This window comes from Plectrocnemia conspersa, unplaced genomic scaffold (genome assembly GCF_051122295.1).
Source record: "Plectrocnemia conspersa isolate PC_06_02 unplaced genomic scaffold, ASM5112229v1 ptg000005l, whole genome shotgun sequence".
NCBI classification, from domain to species: domain Eukaryota; kingdom Metazoa; phylum Arthropoda; class Insecta; order Trichoptera; family Polycentropodidae; genus Plectrocnemia; species Plectrocnemia conspersa.
Window position 1 is genome coordinate 13,754,437 of NW_028277169.1, and position 19,479 is coordinate 13,773,915.

The 19,479-nt window shown below is 28.2% G+C and overlaps 1 long non-coding RNA gene across 2 annotated transcripts; it reads right to left on the reverse strand.

Moving 5' to 3' along the window:
* Positions 1 to 1,594: 1,594 nt before the first annotated feature.
* Positions 1,595 to 4,339, reverse strand: LOC148234914 (uncharacterized). Of its 2 annotated transcripts, none has more exons than XR_015809699.1 (2): positions 2,637 to 4,339; positions 1,595 to 2,552 (listed from the first exon to the last, which is right to left on the reverse strand). It is a non-coding gene; the product is annotated as an uncharacterized LOC148234914 (long non-coding RNA). The 2 variants fall into 2 exon arrangements; XR_015809698.1 differs by having other exon boundaries at positions 2,633 to 4,339.
* Positions 4,340 to 19,479: the final 15,140 nt, after the last annotated feature.

Here is a 19,479-nt window from a genome sequence, read left to right on the forward strand (position 1 = left end):
CATGTATCTATTACTATTACATTTTTATCTACAACTCTTAGTATATTTTCGCATTTAATCTATGATTCTTTTCAAGATTCAAGATTTAATAAATTGAGACAATTCAATGGACCATTACGCTTTTCATTTCATTTTTATCCTCAAGCAGCAAATGTGTTTGTATAGGCTATACTTATCGATAAAAAAAATATCACAAAAATACAATTTATCTTTTATTTCTATTATCCTTAAATGAAATATTGTCCTGTTTCGTTTCATCAATATCTTTTGATTTTTTTAATGTTCAATAATATTTATTGTTTATCGTATAAGTCTGCCAGTGCTAATAAGTAAAATATTTTTTCCTGCGTAACGTTTTTAGTACCGAGCTAGTGTGACTTTGTCAGACAGTATATCAATAATATATTGTATATATGTTTATTAGATTATTTGTTTCCAAAATAAATAGTTTTTTTTATTTAAGTTTTAACAGTCAGTCTTACTTGGTCATTGATACATGAGCAAGTATATGTGTTGGTGAACATCTAAGCTTCACATTCAGATATTTAATAAAAGGGTTTAAACATTTTCGTTGGCGGAGATTTTATCAAGTGAACAATTTATATTTAATTGTATGTTGTATGAATAAAAAAAATGACTATTACCTTCAAAGATGGTTAAATATATATACATATTTCGAACAGAAAATTACGATATCAAGAAAAATCCTAGATGTGGGAGACCAGCAAAGATAGACATCCTGACTGCAAAAATTAAAGCAAATCCTACTCAAATTATTTATCAGCAATCGAGTAAATAAAATAGTCTGATTTAACAGCAAATATACACATTAATAAGATTATGAAGACTTAGAGACTAAACCTATACTACACAATTTTAACGAAGATGACAAGTCAGCACGTATACCTATATCTCAAGAGCTTCTGGATTTTAAAGCTAAAATGTTTTTGTGTGTATTATGGAATTGTAAAGAGATTGTGCATTACGGAACTCTAAATATTATCAGTTAGCTTTTCTTGTAATTAGCATAATCATTGTGCATAAAAAAGTAAAAAAATGCATGCACTTGTTAACGTAAGTCGAATAGATCTACAACAATTGACTTTTGATATAATAAAAAAACTTGGCTGTAAGATTTTATCCCATCCATCTTATTCTCCAGACCTTGCTCCTTCCAACTTTAATCTATTTTAATCAATGCGACATTTCATAGTTGGAAAAAATAAAAATGAAGAAATATTTTGCAACAAAGTTATGCTAGTAAAATTTAAAAACGACTAAGAGGTGGAATCTTATATATAATTGTTCTAATCCGCTTCCGCCGTCGCTTCCGGACGCGCATAACTTTAAACGAAACATTCTCCGTTCAAATCTATACTCTGTAAATGGTATCGCTTTGTATGAACGGTGTGTAACAATACACGTAAACAAAGGAATTATTAATAATAAATAATAATAAAAATAAAAATTGAATTTGCTCCGATTGATTTTCGAGCCGCCGGCAATGCGTTCTGTTGTTTCGACCAATCAAAAATAAGCATTCAAATATTCAAATAGCTTCGACCAATGAAAAATAAGCATTCAAATTCAAATAGACAGTACCGTGACAACGCTTTTATTTAATAATAAAATTTTGCTACGCGACAATAATTTTCATTAATTCGTCATTTGACTGAATATAAATAATCGGATTGCAAATTAACTAGGTGTGTTATAACTATGTTAACTTAAATATATACATAATGTGTTGAGGATTAGAAGAATACATTGATTTAACTAGATAAACAATCTTCATAATGAAATCTTCAAATTTTGAATTCCCGGCGACGGGCTCCGAGGCCGAAAAGTGAGTTTTTCCTTTTATAAATAATCAGATTGCAACTTAACTAGGTGTGTTATGACTATGAAAATTAAATATATACATAATGTGTTGAGGATTAAAATAATACATTGATTAAATTAGATAAACAATCATAAAACAATCTTCGTAATGAAATATTCAAATTTTGAATTCCCGTCGCCGGGCTCCGGGGCCCAAAAGTGAATTTCTCCTTTTATATTACATAAACATTATCATTGCTTCCGATTTAATGCACAATTTTAAACGTGAACGTGTAATATATCCTTAGTATGTATGAGGATTGAAAGTTAATGTCGATCAAATCGGCGCTGTCGCAGTGGACGACAGCGCCGATTTGATTGACAGCTTATAAATGTGTATTTCCTTGGATGTTATCTAATAACGACATTTTACAATGATTATAAATATGTGATCGCAAACCTGGAATAATCGATAGCCAAAATATCTAAGAGTGGGTTATTTTTAATTCCGATGTGGCAAAATATGTTCAATTTTTGTTCTGTGCCATCATTCCTCTTTCGGAATAGCCAAATTTAAGATATTCAGTTACATCAAGTTTATGTAGTATGTTCTTTATAAAAAGATAATACTTGCTGACAGTGACTTCAACATGAGAAGTTTCACTCTTTGTTTATATATACCAATTCTACGTTGTAGCCATATAGGTCATCAAATTGTTCCATCATTGCTTCTGAAAAGTAATTAAAAAACAATAAGAGTAAACATTGAACACATTATTACTACTAATATAATCCATAAATTAAATTTAACCGACAACTGAAGAACAAAATTGATGTACTGTAGAGGATTAAACACGTAGATTGACATATCTTCATCTTCTTCAAAATAGTCGCAATATGTCATACATTAATTGTTTGCCATACGTAAATGTTATTAGATCTCTCATTGATTCTGAAAATTGACTGTAAACGATACTATATATTGGGTAAAAAGTAACTTTTTGTTTACACTAATATGAGATTTTTCATTATTACTACCATTGTAATATGTTTAATTAACTTTGGCATGTATATCTTCAATTGCCAAATCACTGCTGTTTGTCTTTTAATATTAGATCCTAGAAAGTCAATAGTAATTAGAATAACCGTGATATAGTATTCATATAACCAAACACTTACTGGCACACTCATAATTTTTAGTTTCGATATAGTCTATAATTCCAATGGTAAATCACTTTGAATCATCTTCAATTGTAACTTTGTAAGAAGAAGAATGCTGCGATTATAACATATTTCACTGTTTATTTAATCGCACTAAGCTGTATCCCGGCGCGCGCTTGACTGATGACAAGAACTGTCACATATAAAAAATTCCGGGGAATACCGGCAATGGTATTTCCCCGGCGCGCTTGAGAACGAACTACGAAATTGATTTTATCGATTTAAATTGTAAAACACTTATTAATATATGTATAAAAATCATCCAATTTTAAAAAAATATTTTTTAAAATATGTTTAGTTTATACGGTATTTAAAATATAATATAAATAATGTTAATTTTTTATTAGCTTCTCTTAAAAGAAAAAAATTGTACTTAAATTTTGGCGAACGTTGCCAATTTAAAGTAATAGTTTTTAGAGAATTTTTGAAATTTTGCTTGAAAAAACATTTTCAACAATAAGGGGCAAAGTTTCAAAATAAGTACTATTCATTACCAACCAACTAATAAACACATAGTGTTGCAAAAATCCAAAAAAGGGGCAAAGTTTCAAAATAAGTACTATTCATTACCAACCAACTACTAAACACATAGTGTTGCAAAATTTATTCAAAATATTTTTTTCAACTTTAAAAATATTTTTTATTTTATTATGGATTTTAAATATTCTTAATTTATTATAGATTTTAAATATGTTTAGTTTATTATTAATTTTAAATAATGTCAAAACTTTTTGCATTTATTAATTATTAAAATATATAATACTGCGCAGAAAAAACATTTACTTAAAAAATATATAAATCAAAATAAGTCAAAGTATTTTTTAATAAAAATAGACAAAGGTCTCAAAATTATTAATATTTTTAAAGCGCATTTTTGGTCTAAAGTAACATATTAGGTGCTTGATATTTTCAGTTTCTTATATCTTTCTAATTGGCTTTTATATTTACACATAAAACATATAAACATCTTTTTTTAATTATAAAGTAACTTATGGTGTAACTAAAAAACGTTCTTATTACTAAAATTTTAATTTATGATAAAATTGTGTTGTATGCAGCGTTAAAACGAGCCGCGAATTCCCAAAACACTCGCGTTAGAGCGCCATAGTGACGTCACGATGACGTTTCACGCCGGCGCCAAAATCAGTTCCACAAATACTCACAGGCGTCGCTTCATACGCCGCTGCGATCGCGGGATCAGTTAGTCATAGATTGGATGATTCTGGACAATTACAAGATATACCGAAATGAGAACAAATCAATACAATATCATTAAAAAAAGGTTAGGGTGTTCGGTTCTATAGTGAGAGTCGGCGCGAGCGGTAGCGAGGCGCCAGAAAGAGACGACTGAATGCTAGAAAGAGACGCGAGATGTGACGTCACAAGGCGCCCTAATGTATGCTTTATGGGAATGCGCAAACGGGACCTCAAACACCTAAGATACGCTAAAACACAATCAATGACTTATAATCGCTCACATTGCACCAACTATAGGTGATCGATTGTGTTGTAGCGTCAGTAAGGTGTAACAAATATTTTTAATTATCACTAATATTTTTGAGGGGATGTGTAACCAATGCTATTTATTATTATTATTATTATTTATTTAAACTGTAAACCTAATTTTAAATATTACAAAATGTTACGTTTTAATATTATTTTTTATGTTGAAAACATTTTGGTATTTTTTTGTTTTATTAATATTTAGTTAAGTTACAATTCTATTTGAAAAATTAATACAGTTAAATCTCTTTGTAACAAATACCGAAATAACGAAATTCCCAGTATCACGAATCTTTAATTTGTCCCCGAAAAACTTTCATACAAAAGGTTTTCATTGTAACGAAGACTGATCTCAGTATAACGAAATATTTTGATCCGAATTTAAGAATGACGTTATAACTTGACAAATATTTCTAAGAATTAAGTTCGTCATTGACTTGGCGTGTGCCAGATGTGTTCAAAAGCGACATTACAGGTGTTTCGCTGACCCTCAAACTTTTTTTATAAAACATTTTTTTCACAAATTTTATTGTGTTTCATACAGTATCCTTAAACATGGACAACCTTATAAGAGGTTATTTTGATGCTGTAGTAATATGGTAATTAAAAATAAAATAAAAATAAATCATCTTCCTTACATTTAATATAACGAATTTTCAGTACACCAAGATTTATTCATTGGTTCCGTGAGCTTAGCTGTATTGAGAATTCACTGTACAATTTTGAATTTATTATAATCTAGCTAAGTTTTAAACCTATTAAACCTTAAGTTTCAATATAACGATAAAATCTAACGTTTCAAATCTAATAAACAGTATAAAATGTTTTCTTCTGGAAATATTTAGTCAAGTTGTAAACCTATTTTCAAGTGAATTGAAAATGTTAAGTAGTTTTTTATAGATGAACCATTTTGTCTATCATTGAAAATCTTAAATAGTAATGTCCAATTTAAACCATTAACTTTTAAAAAATATTTTAAAAAAATCAGAACGAAGCAAAAATTATATTTAAAACCCAAAAAGTTGAGGGTCCGGTATTCGCACACTCGCTAGCTATCGGTACCTCACGATAGTGAGGTACCGACAGCTAGTAAGGTTTATATTATATTTTAAATTAATAAAACCTAAATAAACATTTAGAAGTGCTTTTCTTACTTTAATAAAAAACGCCATTCATTTCGGGAATACCTAATATTTAAAATAAGAAAGCCCATAACAAAGACAAGGATTCGCTCAAGGACATTGCCACTTAGAACCACAATCGTCTGCATTTGAAGCCTTCAAAGCAAACAGATTTATTCATCATCAAAATAAGGGAGATCAAAAACCCAAAATAGCGTGACAAAATAAACGATTAAATTCCAAGTATATGCAACACATCCATTAGGATTTAGTAAATAGTGAACGGGTTTATTTTGGAAATAGTGCATACGGTTTACGTTTATCTTTTAGTATATTTATGGACAGAAAAAGTGTAACTTTACGAGGTGGTCTACAAACATAATTGCCATTCTTAACAATACTCAACCACGCATGAAAATATCAGAAAAACTTTAACACAAAATTATGTTAAGAAAGCTGCGCCATTTCATGTAGGGCTGTGAAAGTCTGGTATTTTTATTTATATGTGAAAGAACAATGTGTAATTCTTTGTCACCATACGTTTCATAAAATTCTTGAACATTTTGTAAAAAATATATTTAAGAATTCTATGAAATTTGGTGTACATTAGAGCGTTTTGTCCGTGAAAGTTTTGTCGTAAAACCGTTTTAGAAGTATTTTAATTATAAACCTTTATGACAACTATTAGTATGTTAAAACTCTCAACTAGAGTCTCCAATTCAAGTACTCGAGTATACTCGTGAATTGTTTAAGTACTTGATAATCGAGTATTTTTAAAAATACTCGAGTAATACTTGTAAATTAAAAATGAAGATTTTTGCATAATTTCGGTCGTCGGCTATACTAATGAAAAACGACAGAACCATTAATTAAGTGTCTTCTTGTCCTCCTGACTTGTTTTATCAATGGCAACAAAAATATAAAAAATATGGAAAATAAATATTTTGCTCCAATGAAAGATGCTGTGAAAGAATTAAATGGCAATAGTGCAAAACTTTTGCCAACTGAAGGAGTATATTAATTTGTATTTAAAAAAAGTGTCAATTGCAGTAAAAGAACGTATAAATAAACGCAGAAATAAAGCATGAATAACCTTACTGATGTATTAACAAACATGAAGTGTTCTAATTTTAAATGACAGCTTCAAATATTCTACTACAAATGCTGCAATTCTTTTGGCGGCAAAAATAATTAAAAGAATACACCAGAATATATTTTTGGATGGTGTTGATTAAGATTCTTCGCAAAAATCGGGGGATGTGCAAGATTGTACATAAATTGCACCTGATTCTATACAATAAGATTGCAAAATGCCATTTCGACAATAGTAGAAAAACCAATGGCTAAATGCTGTAAAGAAGGAACTTTGAAGGAAGACTTCAAGAAATTGGATAAGCTTAAAAGACGGACGGTTAATAAGATTTATTATTAACTGACGTCAACAGCAACCGATAATTTTCTCAACAGCGGGAATTACTAAAACTTAACTACGCACTAATATGAAATATGATACATTTAATTATTTATTGTTTTTAAAACTAAAATAAACTGTGTTAATTAAGTTACCTCTCTAATTTAATTTATATTTATTTATTATAAATCGATAGATACCCAATCAGATGTAAAAAACAATAAAAGAAAGAATTAATCCTATTCAGATAAACGAACTATTAAATATGGAGATTGATGGAAAAGAAAAGATCCTTGTATTATAACAGAAAAAAACGAATACAATTTAATTGAATTTAAATCGGTATCTTTAGATAAAATTTACAACATAATTTCTAAATTAAAAACAGGAACCAGTGATGAATTAGATATAAATATAATTAAGAAACTTAAGAAATACTAGAAATTTAAATACAATATTTAGTAAAAAAGAAAGATTGCTACTATTCGAAAAACTCATTCGTTTATTAAAAAATATAATACATTATAATTAAAGTTTTTTTATTATCTGTTATATTAAGTATTATATGTATGTATAGTTAAAAATTGGTTAGGTAAAAATGAGCTATATTAGTTAAATAAATTATTAAAATAATAATAATAATAATTAATAGCTATTTTGGTACCTTGAAAACTACTCGAGTATACTCGTGTAGTCGTGTTTTTTTTAAGATTTTACTACTCGATACTCAAGGGGTTGATGATGTCGAATAATTGGAGTCTACTCTCAACTTGCTTTTATCAACATTAGCTAATTTACAACTTTAAAAATGACTGGTTATTGAGTTTGTCACAAGTATCGAGTTTATTATAAATATATTTATTAATTGATCATAACTAAAAGGCAGTGGCGTAGCTATGGTGGGGCGGAGGGGGCGGGCCGCCCCGGACGGCACTTGCTTGGGGGCTGCATATTCGCGATGGGATCGTCTAGTGTGGTTCTTAACCCTGAATGCACTAAAACATATATAACTCCACGAATAACAATAACTTAATAATAACAAATTTATTATTTTAAGAAATACTGATTTTATGACCCTGAAAAAAGTAAGGATCGCCCTGAGCGGCACATACCATAGCTACGCCACTGCTAAAAGGTACTATTTCTGTGGTCTCAATAACAATATTATATAAATTTATACCTTCATACAATATTCTAATGTACCCTAAAATTATAGTTATGTATATTTTATTTATTTATTTATTTTCTAATTTATAGAAATACATTATATTTATTTTATTCAAATACATCTTATTCATTAAACATTAATCAATTTTAAAAATTATGGATCGTATTTTTAATATATATAAACTGCTACTGATATATTTTTGTGTACATCTAATATTATATTATTTAAATATTATATTGAAATATACAGTAAATTATAGTTTAAGACTATAATTAAAATATTTACAATATTTCACTAGAAGTATATTATTTACTAGAAATTAACTTAATGTATAAATTTTACTATTTATTGTTTAAAGGTGTGCAATGATAATATGCATCGTAATGGTTCCAAATTATTATAATGGTATTATATCTAGTCTCTAAGAGTTTATATTATGTGAGAATATACTAAATTAACAGAATCTTACGTGCCGTTACCTAACGTAATTGTTTGCCCTTGACATTCAACTTTAACCTGTTTAATTAATAAACGAAGCAAGATTAATGTCAAGGTCATTTGATTAATCGGTAGACCAACAATACTAATTATAATTTATTAAGAAAGTTGCCATTGTTCTTCTTTCTGAATTTGTTATTTAAATTGAGATATACCTATGTGTGAAATTTAATCAATATGATTTTTCTAGTATATGAAAGTATCAATCAGAATATTAATTATAATATTAATTTTAAATACAGAGCTTATTTTATTAATGTTGAAAAAAACCCAACCTCATGGTATTTAATAGATCTAGTTAATGGAACGATTAAAATAGTTTTGTGTTTGAGACAGGTTTTAGAAATTCATAATTATTTTATAATAACTAATTAATCAAGTACGCAGCTTAAAACATCAGTTGTTTCAATTGTATATAATGTATAGTCATAGCTAGCAGTCTGCTTCTTACATAAAAAAGTTTTAAATCAATCAAACTAGTCACTTATAAATAATGACAAACAAATTTCTCTTTGTGTGTTTGACACTCTCGACATTGCCTAAAGGCACTATAGAAGTTTGCCGTCAAATTTAATTTACATTTTGTCGATTTTTACCCCCATATACGTTTATATTCGGCGCCGAAAGCGATACCAGTGCTAAAGTGTCTATATAATGTCATATCAAGGTTTTCACCGGCAGTTATTCATAACGTGACATTTACCACCCCGTGGATAGGCCACCCTTCGTGTGTTGCGCTTATTTTTAGGGGTGAATATGGGAAATTCACGCGAAAAAGAAAATAAGGAGGCATGTTTATCGCGAAAATGATCGATATGCTGTGAGGCTTTATTTGCGTGAAAAAATGTATATTTGTATCGAACGTTTACGTGTCTTGATAAGCATTAAACGTCATGAAATAACCCAAAGTTAAAAAACATATGAAATAGTATTGTATTTTATACAATATGCTAAAATGCACTGATTTATTAATGTAAAATAAATTATGTGCAATAGTATAAAAAAATATTTTAAAAATAAATATACGATTTATCTTTAAAAATAAATCACCAAGTCTACTATCAAAATCACTGTCATATATTAAAATTTTCGAAAGTAAAATACAAAAGAAGAGTTATCTTATCCTTTAAGAAAATACAAGCTTAGTAAAATTAATTATTTACGCACACATCCATGGTTAAGAATGAGTAATCGCGCTTCATCTGCGAACATTATCAAAAGTTAAATTCACTAAAACTAATTAGCAGCGTTCTCGAAAGCATCGTCTAAAGTTCAAGATAAATTACAGCGTATAAATTCAAGGTTTGCGTTTCGAATTTTATTTGTCTCGATTTGTTATCGCGTATCCAGAACGAATTTCGTTTAGCAATAGCGCAGAGGAAAAAAAGACAAAGGCGACGGGATACGTGTTAGTGCGAAAGTAACGGTGAGGATATACTGTAGTTCCTAGTGCGAATCAATGCTGATCCTAAACATCCGCATTAATATTCATCGCGTAGCTTGTCACTTACATATTCAAAAAGGCGACTAGCATACATTGCCCTGGGGATACATTTCCACACAACGAGATGAAAGCTCTAAATTATATAGGCGAGTCCGCCGTAAGTGTGCTCCAGTGTAATGGCAATATTTTTAATAGCGCTAAGCTCTATATTCAGATATGGTATATACATATGTATAATAAACTATATTTTTAAAATCATATTTTATAATATAAGTATAAGAAAAATTAATAATAGTTAATGTAAAGTTTAATAGAGTAACATATCTATATATTATTATGCAATAAAAATTAAATATTAATACATTCAAAATTATATCTAACTCTCAATGTTTTAAAGTGCTTGAATAATCATAAATTTTATAAAAAACGCCAATTTTAAAGCAACCTAATTTAATATAACGAATAAGGACTATGCATATTATTTTTAATTTAATCTGACTTTAGAAATGATAATTAAAAATAATAGAAGAAAAAAATATTTTGCGATTATTTTACTTTTTTTTATTTATGTGTACAAAATAAGCTGTAGTTTTTTTCCTGTAAAGGCTTGTTTTTAAGATATTGTAGTTTTTATATTAAATCATTTAAAATATGCTTAATGATAAAACTGAGTTTCAGATTTTAAATAGTGGTAAGTAAATAAGAACAAACATTTAGTTAAATACTAAAATTTTGATAAAATATGTTATTTTTATGCCACAAATAATTATTTTTATATAAAAAGAGCAGATAAAAAAACAAAGTTTCACACTACACATATGAATAAGCAAATTCATTTTTACGAAAAAAAATATTATGGATAAATTACACTAAAATCTAGTCTGTTTTTTTTTTTACAAAATTTTCACAATTTAATTAGATTAACTCTTTTGACTTTAAATACCATATAAACAAATTTTTAACCTTAAAAACTTTAATAAATATTGTTTATAATTTGTTAGTTATCATTTTTTGACAAATTAGTTTTTATAAAACGATTATTTGTTTACAATAATTTATGAAAAAAATATTTTTGTAGCAAAATTTTCACTTACAGTTTTATTACCAATAAACAATTGTGCTTAGAATAGTTTTTTTTTGTGTATCGTTATAAAGAAATGTTTAAATAAACCAATCACTAGATAAGAATCTTCAGAAGTAGACTAATAATACATTTTTTAAATAACCTCTAACAATAACCATTGTATCAAATAAAAAAATGCCACTATGGAATAATATATTTATACTTAATAGGTAAGAATTGCTCATGTTTAAACTCATTAATTCACACAAAAGAGTCAATATATTCATTTAAATATTTGTTAGAGAGAGAGGATAAATTTACCATAGACCAAATATTGCTTGAAATAAACCCGTCCAATAATAGTCAAAGCTAGTCGCAAATAATATGAATGTATATATGTAAATATGTATGTTAATAATGTTAAAATATATACTAGATAGCTCTTAGAAAGTCAAACCTTAATGGGTATAAGAAAAAATTAATGATTTTTAATTAGTTTTAATAACTAGGAAAACATTAAGATCACGCGTTTATTTTTGCTAAGTACAATATTTTAATTAATAAAAATGATTATTATTTGCGTATTTTTTTAAATTATGAAGAATTTATGTAAGAGTTATTTTTTATTGTCTGCGTCTCATAGTCAATAATCGTTATCAAGTTTAATTATTGAATTTTGGACTGCAGCTGAATCAAGTTTGCTGTGTAGTGTAAAATGGATGCTTTTTTGGTCTTATATGTCTCCTCTTAGTAAGGTTTTGGCTAAGCTTATGTGTGTCTCAATTAAGAAGCACAATAGTAAAAAAGTAAAGTAATCTTATCTGAATGTGACGATTAGGGGGAGAAAAAGATTTTTTTTTCATAAGAACGATTTTGGGTTACGAATATTTTTGAGATTTGCCAATGTTGTCGCATGGCATTGTCACATAGTAATTTAAGAACCTGTAATCATAATCCATCGATTTATCAGAACTTTTTGGTCCCTATTTGTTTGTATCGACGATGATTGTCTTTTGTAAAGATATATTAAAGGTGCATTTCTGAGTGGTCCTAGTCCAGCATAATCTACGATCATCACGTGCGCTTGTATAACGCTGGCAAGATGATTAAATTTGTTTTTAAAGACCCAAATATTTATATAAAATAGTTTTTATTATATAATTGTTTTTAGTCGCATGCTCATAAATAATTAAAAAAAAACTAAAATCGAAGCGTTTATCAGAAATTACTAACAGTAAAGTTAAACATCTGAGAGTTTTACCTGATCTTTGAAGGAGATAATTGGTAACTACCAGATGCAGAAAGGGCTACGAGAACAATACGTTTTTATAGTATAGAACAAATGGTACGTGATTTAAAAATTGTTGCTAAATTGTAATAATTTATAATAACTTTTAAGACAAAAAAATAAATTAACGCAAGGTTTGCATAAATACAAGTACTTTAAGAATCTTTTTAAAAAATTTATAAAGATTCCCTATAAATAACTTATTTGTATCAAGTGTATTTTAAAAATACAAAAAAAAATTAAATCATAGATGTTATTATTTTTTTTACATTACATTACGCATTTACTACAACAAATATTTGTTTTTTTTATGAGCAGTAAATAAACATAGCATTTAAAATACTATAGTTATTATATTCTGAGGGTGAAAAGTGATCCAAGTTATATATTATGAATCGCAGTAAAATATTACTGAACCGTTAATTTTAACAATCAATCGTTTCGTTATCATTAATACGGTTTATTAGCGTCAATTGTTATACAAAAACCTCATAAATCTGCGCCCTACTCTGTATCTGGTTCATATTAATTTATGCATACAATCGAAACGATTAGAGCATCCAATCTACAATTGTAAAACATCAAACCAAACTAACCTCTATACTTAATTTTAATGGTATATAATTTAATATAAAAATAATTTATTATTAAAATTTAGACAAACATACAGCATGGCATATCTTGAATATAAAATAATTATTATTTTATTATATACACCTTTAAATTACGTTTTGAAGTGTGAGGTTATTATTTTTTTAATACATATGATATATCTCTATGAGAAGTATCTCATTCAAGAATTTTAAATACATAGCTTGATTTTAATTAATCATCACGATATTCATCCATGAGATTAGAAAAATCTAGGCTAACCTAATCTGTGACGATCGATTGAAATTAAAATTATATAATAAACACTAATTCCGATCTTATAGATACGATAAAATTTAAATTCATGTGGAATTCGAACCCGGGTCTATCAGGTCAATAGTCAGCAACCATACCACTCGTCTATCGTTCTATTATGAACGTTTATTGTCGTAATTTGATATTAGTTCTTAAATTACAATTTTCATATCTGTAAATAAACCAAAAATACGCGTGTACTAAGCAACGACAAACTAATAAATATCACATGAATAACTAATCGATTAAATGTGAATATATATATTCTGGACGATCGGCATAAGCTAACTTGTTCTCCAATTTTTTATAATCTATCTTATATCTAGCTTCCGATCAAAACAAAAAGTACTTATATTTTATATTTTCTGACATTGAAACACATGTTGAAATACGATAGATTGATGTTGTAGTAAATTTTAAGGTACAATTTAACAATCGTTGTCGACATAACGGTCGTCAAGTATAAGGCAAAAAGTATGCACTAATTATAAAACTATAAACAAATTTTATTGTCGTGAATATATAATAAAGGCATTAAATTAATAAATAATCAATAAGCAACTTAAAATTTCTAGAATAATTTCATAATTTAATAATACATTAAATTTAAGTATTAAGCTTCCTCTTTAATTAAGAAATATATTGCGTGACTTAATAATTATTACGTGATACAAGTAAAAGGTTTGTGAATGTCTTAAACCAGTCATAGTATTTAATTTTATTGTAATTGTGTATATAATATATTTATATGTATTTAATCTGATAGTAATTTAATTTATAGTTTGAAATTTAGGGAGCAATGGTTTAATTTTATTTATTCATATAATAATAACGGTGAGCCTTTGATCCCGGGCGTAAAAATTTATATTGCGCAATTTATAGTGGCCTGCTTACGTTAGGGTTAACTTCGTGTCCATAAATTCACATTAGTTATAATTAGAGCGCTATTGTGGCCGTTTCAGGTATTATTCAGGATTATGCAGAGATTTGAGATCCTGGCAAACGCCACGCTCCGAATGCAGATTCTGCTGGGTCACGTTGCAGAACAAAAAAATAAGGAAACACAATTCGATGTATGACATTTAGAATTGGACCAATGTATAAGTTACAAATACGTTTCTTATTTTTAAATAAATATGAGCTTTAATTATTTTTTGAAAAATATATAAAAAATAATTCTAATGACATGAAAAAATGTTTATATCAATGCGTTTTTAGATTATATTAAAAAAACCGTTTGATTGGTAAGCAAGTGTTAAATGCTATTTTAAAAGTATCGTTTGCCGCTACGCCAAACATACAAATAGTAAAGAGCTGTACAGTATCTAATTGCGATCATAATTTAATAAAAATATCTAGGTAAACATGAAACTAATCCAATCAAAAGAAATCAAAACATTCCAGTTGATAGTATATCATTTAACAAAATTTTTCAACATAAAATTCTGTATGATATTGCAAGATTAAAAAGTGAAATCGTTACGGTATATGTAAATGAATTGAATATAACACAGTAACCAATTAACTTCCAAAAAATATCATTCATAACTTATGGACATTTTTACCGAATTTGTTATTTTTAAATTTTCTCACCATTTGAAAAACCGCAATGATTCACAGGTTGAGAAACCAGTGGAAAAAATCTGCAATTCGTTTATTGCTGTCATTAAGAAAAAAAAATGAAAAAAAATCTATTGCGCTTAAAAGAATCTCTAAAGAATAAAATAATGAACGGATAAATATATATTTTCCATTCGTAATATTTTGTGTATATTGAAAATGGTGGCGATGCTTACAAACCAGTTATTTATAAAAAAATATCCGTGTATAATATAATATAATTTGAACTCACCAAATTTTTCGGCGTCCATTTTCTGCTTACAACTGCCACAGACACATTTATTTTTATCACTACACTTATAAACCACACTATACTCCTATTTATATTTATTATTTACACTTTTTCATCTATTTTATTATTTTTTGATACATATAAAAACATTCGTCAACATGAAGAGAAATTTCACAACTTCTGCACATGTATGCTGAATCTTTTCTTATTCCATGTGCAGAACAAACACGACATTTTTTTCTCACAGGTTTTTCAGTTTATCCAAAAGCCTTTCTGGTGGATCAACAGCACGTGCACGGCAAGATGTAATAGAAACTGGTAGAATGTCTTCAGAATCGATAAATTTCACTGGATTCTGCGTTCATTCTTTAGCCTAACTCAAAAGAAAATCTTTCAAATTAATTTTACTGTTGCGATTTAAATTTTGATGGACACTGAACGAATAAAATAATGCGCGTTGAAATAAATAGAAAATTCTTTTGTTTATTTCATTATTTTTCAAAATATTATGTAACTAGGTAACGTTCGGCGTGACAACACCTAATTTATTTATTACAGTCCATTATACATTGAGGCTTATATATTGTAAGGCCGGTCGTTCTGTTTTTTGTATTGTGTCAATCACCTGGCTGTTATGAAAGGTAATCATTCTAAAATCTCTTTTCTTATTTGTTTTCCAAATTTGGATAAGAGTTTTATCTTTTCTGCCATTTTTCATCTGTTTTAATTTTATATTTTTGAGATTCTGGCATACCTCTATTTTTCGCATTGTTTCACAAAGTTCTGTTTTCCGTAAAAATAAATATTTTGTAAGTAAAACGTTATTTTAAAATTTGTCAGAATAAGCACGGTGTCATTTATCCATATATGGGTTTAGTATAATATTTTCGTCAATCTACCTGCATTTCTGGTGTATTATTTGAAATTACAAATATAACCGGTATCTAATTCGCAAACCATTCTATTCAACATTCCATATTTGTTTGAGGAATGGAATCATTCCCCCATCCAAAGAAAGGTTTTGCTTTGACTTGTAAACATTATTGAATTTGCCTAAAAAGTAATCAACAATTAGTTTCACTTTTACTAGCCTATCTGTACTATTTGTTTTTTTTTGCATTTTTAACAAAATGCAAAAAAGGTAAAATTTGTCGGAATCTATTTATCGACATAGTTTTTCGAATTAACTTCGTCTCGATTATGGGGTTTGTTGAACTTATGAACCATACTCATTATAATAAGTAAACTAAACCACTTTTTTGGTTCACTTACTATTACATCGTTCCATTGTGCGTTTATTTCCCTATATTTTTGTATTTATAAGATGTTTGCCGATGATATCAATTTGTTTCCAAAACTATTATTTCGTTGTAATCATCAGCAATAAATAAATTGGGCACTTTTCTGATGCTTTAACTATTATTCGGAAATACCTTTTTAAATCTTGATTATCGCTTGTTGGATCAAATTCCCTCCAGTCTTCTGGGTGAATCTATCACACTCACCATCACTGAATAATAGTAAATTCATCACACGTGGTCTATGTTTAAGTACACTTGAATTAAAATCTTTCCCACATATGTATCACTATATTCTCAAACACCAGGGGCGTTGGACAACGCGTCTTAAGAAATTCTTTCGTCCATTTTGGCGTGATTAAAAATATTTTTTTCTTAAAGCACAATCACAATAGCAATTTTCGCGATACGTTTCAGTAGATTTTTCAGAAGAGCTTAATATCTGTGTGGAATTCTTAAATTCGGGGTGATGAATTTTCAGAAGGTATGTCTCAATATATTTTTGCGACAAATCACAAGAAAGCTACATATTAAATTTTAATAAAATTGGTTTACAAGTTATAGGGAATTTATTAAAAGAAATAATTATTTGCCATTATTCCGTGAAAGCGTCGGGCCACCAAGAAAAGTTCGGCAAAAAAATCTGGGGCCGTAAGCTTGTTATGGTTTGCTTTTCTATATTTATATCGTATTTTTAAGTATAATTTAAAAATATGTTTTTAATTTTGATTTTATAAATTTGCTATGATTTTTTAAAGGTTAAAAAGGAGTGTTAAATGTTATTTGAATGGCTTTATTTTTACAGTTTAAACAAGCCCACAATGATAAATGGGGGGAATATATTCTTCATATAAGCCCAATGGGGATAATATTACTTTTGGTAATTTATTAATATATATTCATATTTACCAATTTTTTACTTTCTAAGTCATTATGAGTGTAAAATTTAAACAAACTACTCTGTTTTAAAAACTATATGTAAAAGTATATGAAATATAGGGATTGTAGACTATTTTATTAAAACTTTAAAGAGTTGCAAATATAACTTAAAGGGCATGAATTGTTCAAGCTATTGACCCTAGAAAAATGGTGAATTTTTTAATGCTTTAATTGAAAATTTATATTGTGGTGTTATTTTTTCAATCTGACGATGCGTACAGTAAATTAATATCTATATGTGTATCTAAATATATACATTACACCAAGTTTAAAACTTTCAATTTACTTCTAATTTCATTAGCAATTTTTATTTTGATAATTAATTTAATTTATATTTTGATATACTCAATAAAGATGTAAAAGTACACAAAAGAGCTACAAATATTTCTAATAATTTTCTGCAACGAACCACCACTGACTCTACGGATTTGTGTTGCTTATATTATATTAAACATACAAATTCTATACATTCTCATATTAAATCATATCACCAAGTCCGGCCCTTGTCGGGGCGCAATTTTCAAATTTATCACGTACGTCGTCCACCTATTCATCCCAAAAATAATGGATAACACTTTAATGGGTCACCTACACACAGACATACACACAAATACACCCTCTCACGGCTAAACAACGAAGGTTTGTACGCTAAGGGGTGTGAGAAAGCGTCTGCTTTATTTTATTAGGAATATCGAGACTCTAGTGGAGCGTGTTGACCTTTTGTTTTCCGCCACCTTGCCATGTCAGAGATGGGGTCAGAGATTGACACATTCTCGATTGAATGACCTCAAACTATTCTTTTCAGAGCGCCATTTTGTTTTGAATCTGGCGGGACCTATAAATTAAGGGTCGGACGTAAATCAATCGGTTCTTATAGATAGCAAATAGTTTTATTTCAGTCTATAAAATTAGATGAAAAAATAAAAAAAACATTTTATTCATATTAAAAAATAGCGTGGTTGAATTTTTAGTGAGTCAATGCAATAATATTATCTGACTTTCATTTTTATTAATCAGTTGATCATAGAGTCACGGTATTAAGAAAATCTGTCAAGCCCTTTACTTAGTTTACGCTCTACGACTTATTTCGAAACCATGCATGATTTATATTTAATTACTATGGCACAGATGGCAATATTTTATGGTTTCATAACGATTTTCTACAATTTTGCCCGCGCAAGTGGCGCAAAGGCTAAAATTTATCCATTAAAGTGCAGGCAGTTGCGGAAATGCATTCTGTTGAAACGCATAAACTAAGTACGCGGTTTGTTCGGGTGAAAATTGTGAAAATTATTTCAACTCGCTCTCGTAGCGAGAGTTCAACGAGACGTTTTGCTCCTTTTGGATGCTGCGGCTGCGGCCGTGTCTTTTGTTCTCAGATCAGCCCCCTCGAGATCTCATGGTCGGTTTTATCTCTTTATATTTATTTCCACGGCGTGCTTTTCAACATGCGACCTCATAACGTAACTTCAAGTGAACATAAATTTAATATAAATACACTCGTACAACAAATGTGATTTTTTTCAAATGCTCACCATGTTTTTTATTATGACGTCTTTTGCAATATTGGAATTTTGATTATTTTGTAATACCATTATCGTGGAAATAAAAAATGCTGTTATAAAATACTTTTTGTTTAATATTACGGCAGACATTTTTGTGACATTTATTGTTTTTTTTACGTTTATAATACGATGTACGAAATATTTTTTTAATTCATCATTTTTTTACCTTCTTATCTCCATTTAAATCGATGCCTTAGGCTTTCTTTATGTTTTACTTCCCGTGGTTACAGCTCTGTCTCCGGGGAATAAACTCAAGATTACAAAAACAAAAACAAAGTAGGATTAATTTTAATTAATTTTCCAAGTAATTTGAGGTAAATTTATAAAAATAATAATAAAATACTATTTTTACAAGAAATTTAATAAATCATTAAAAAATAC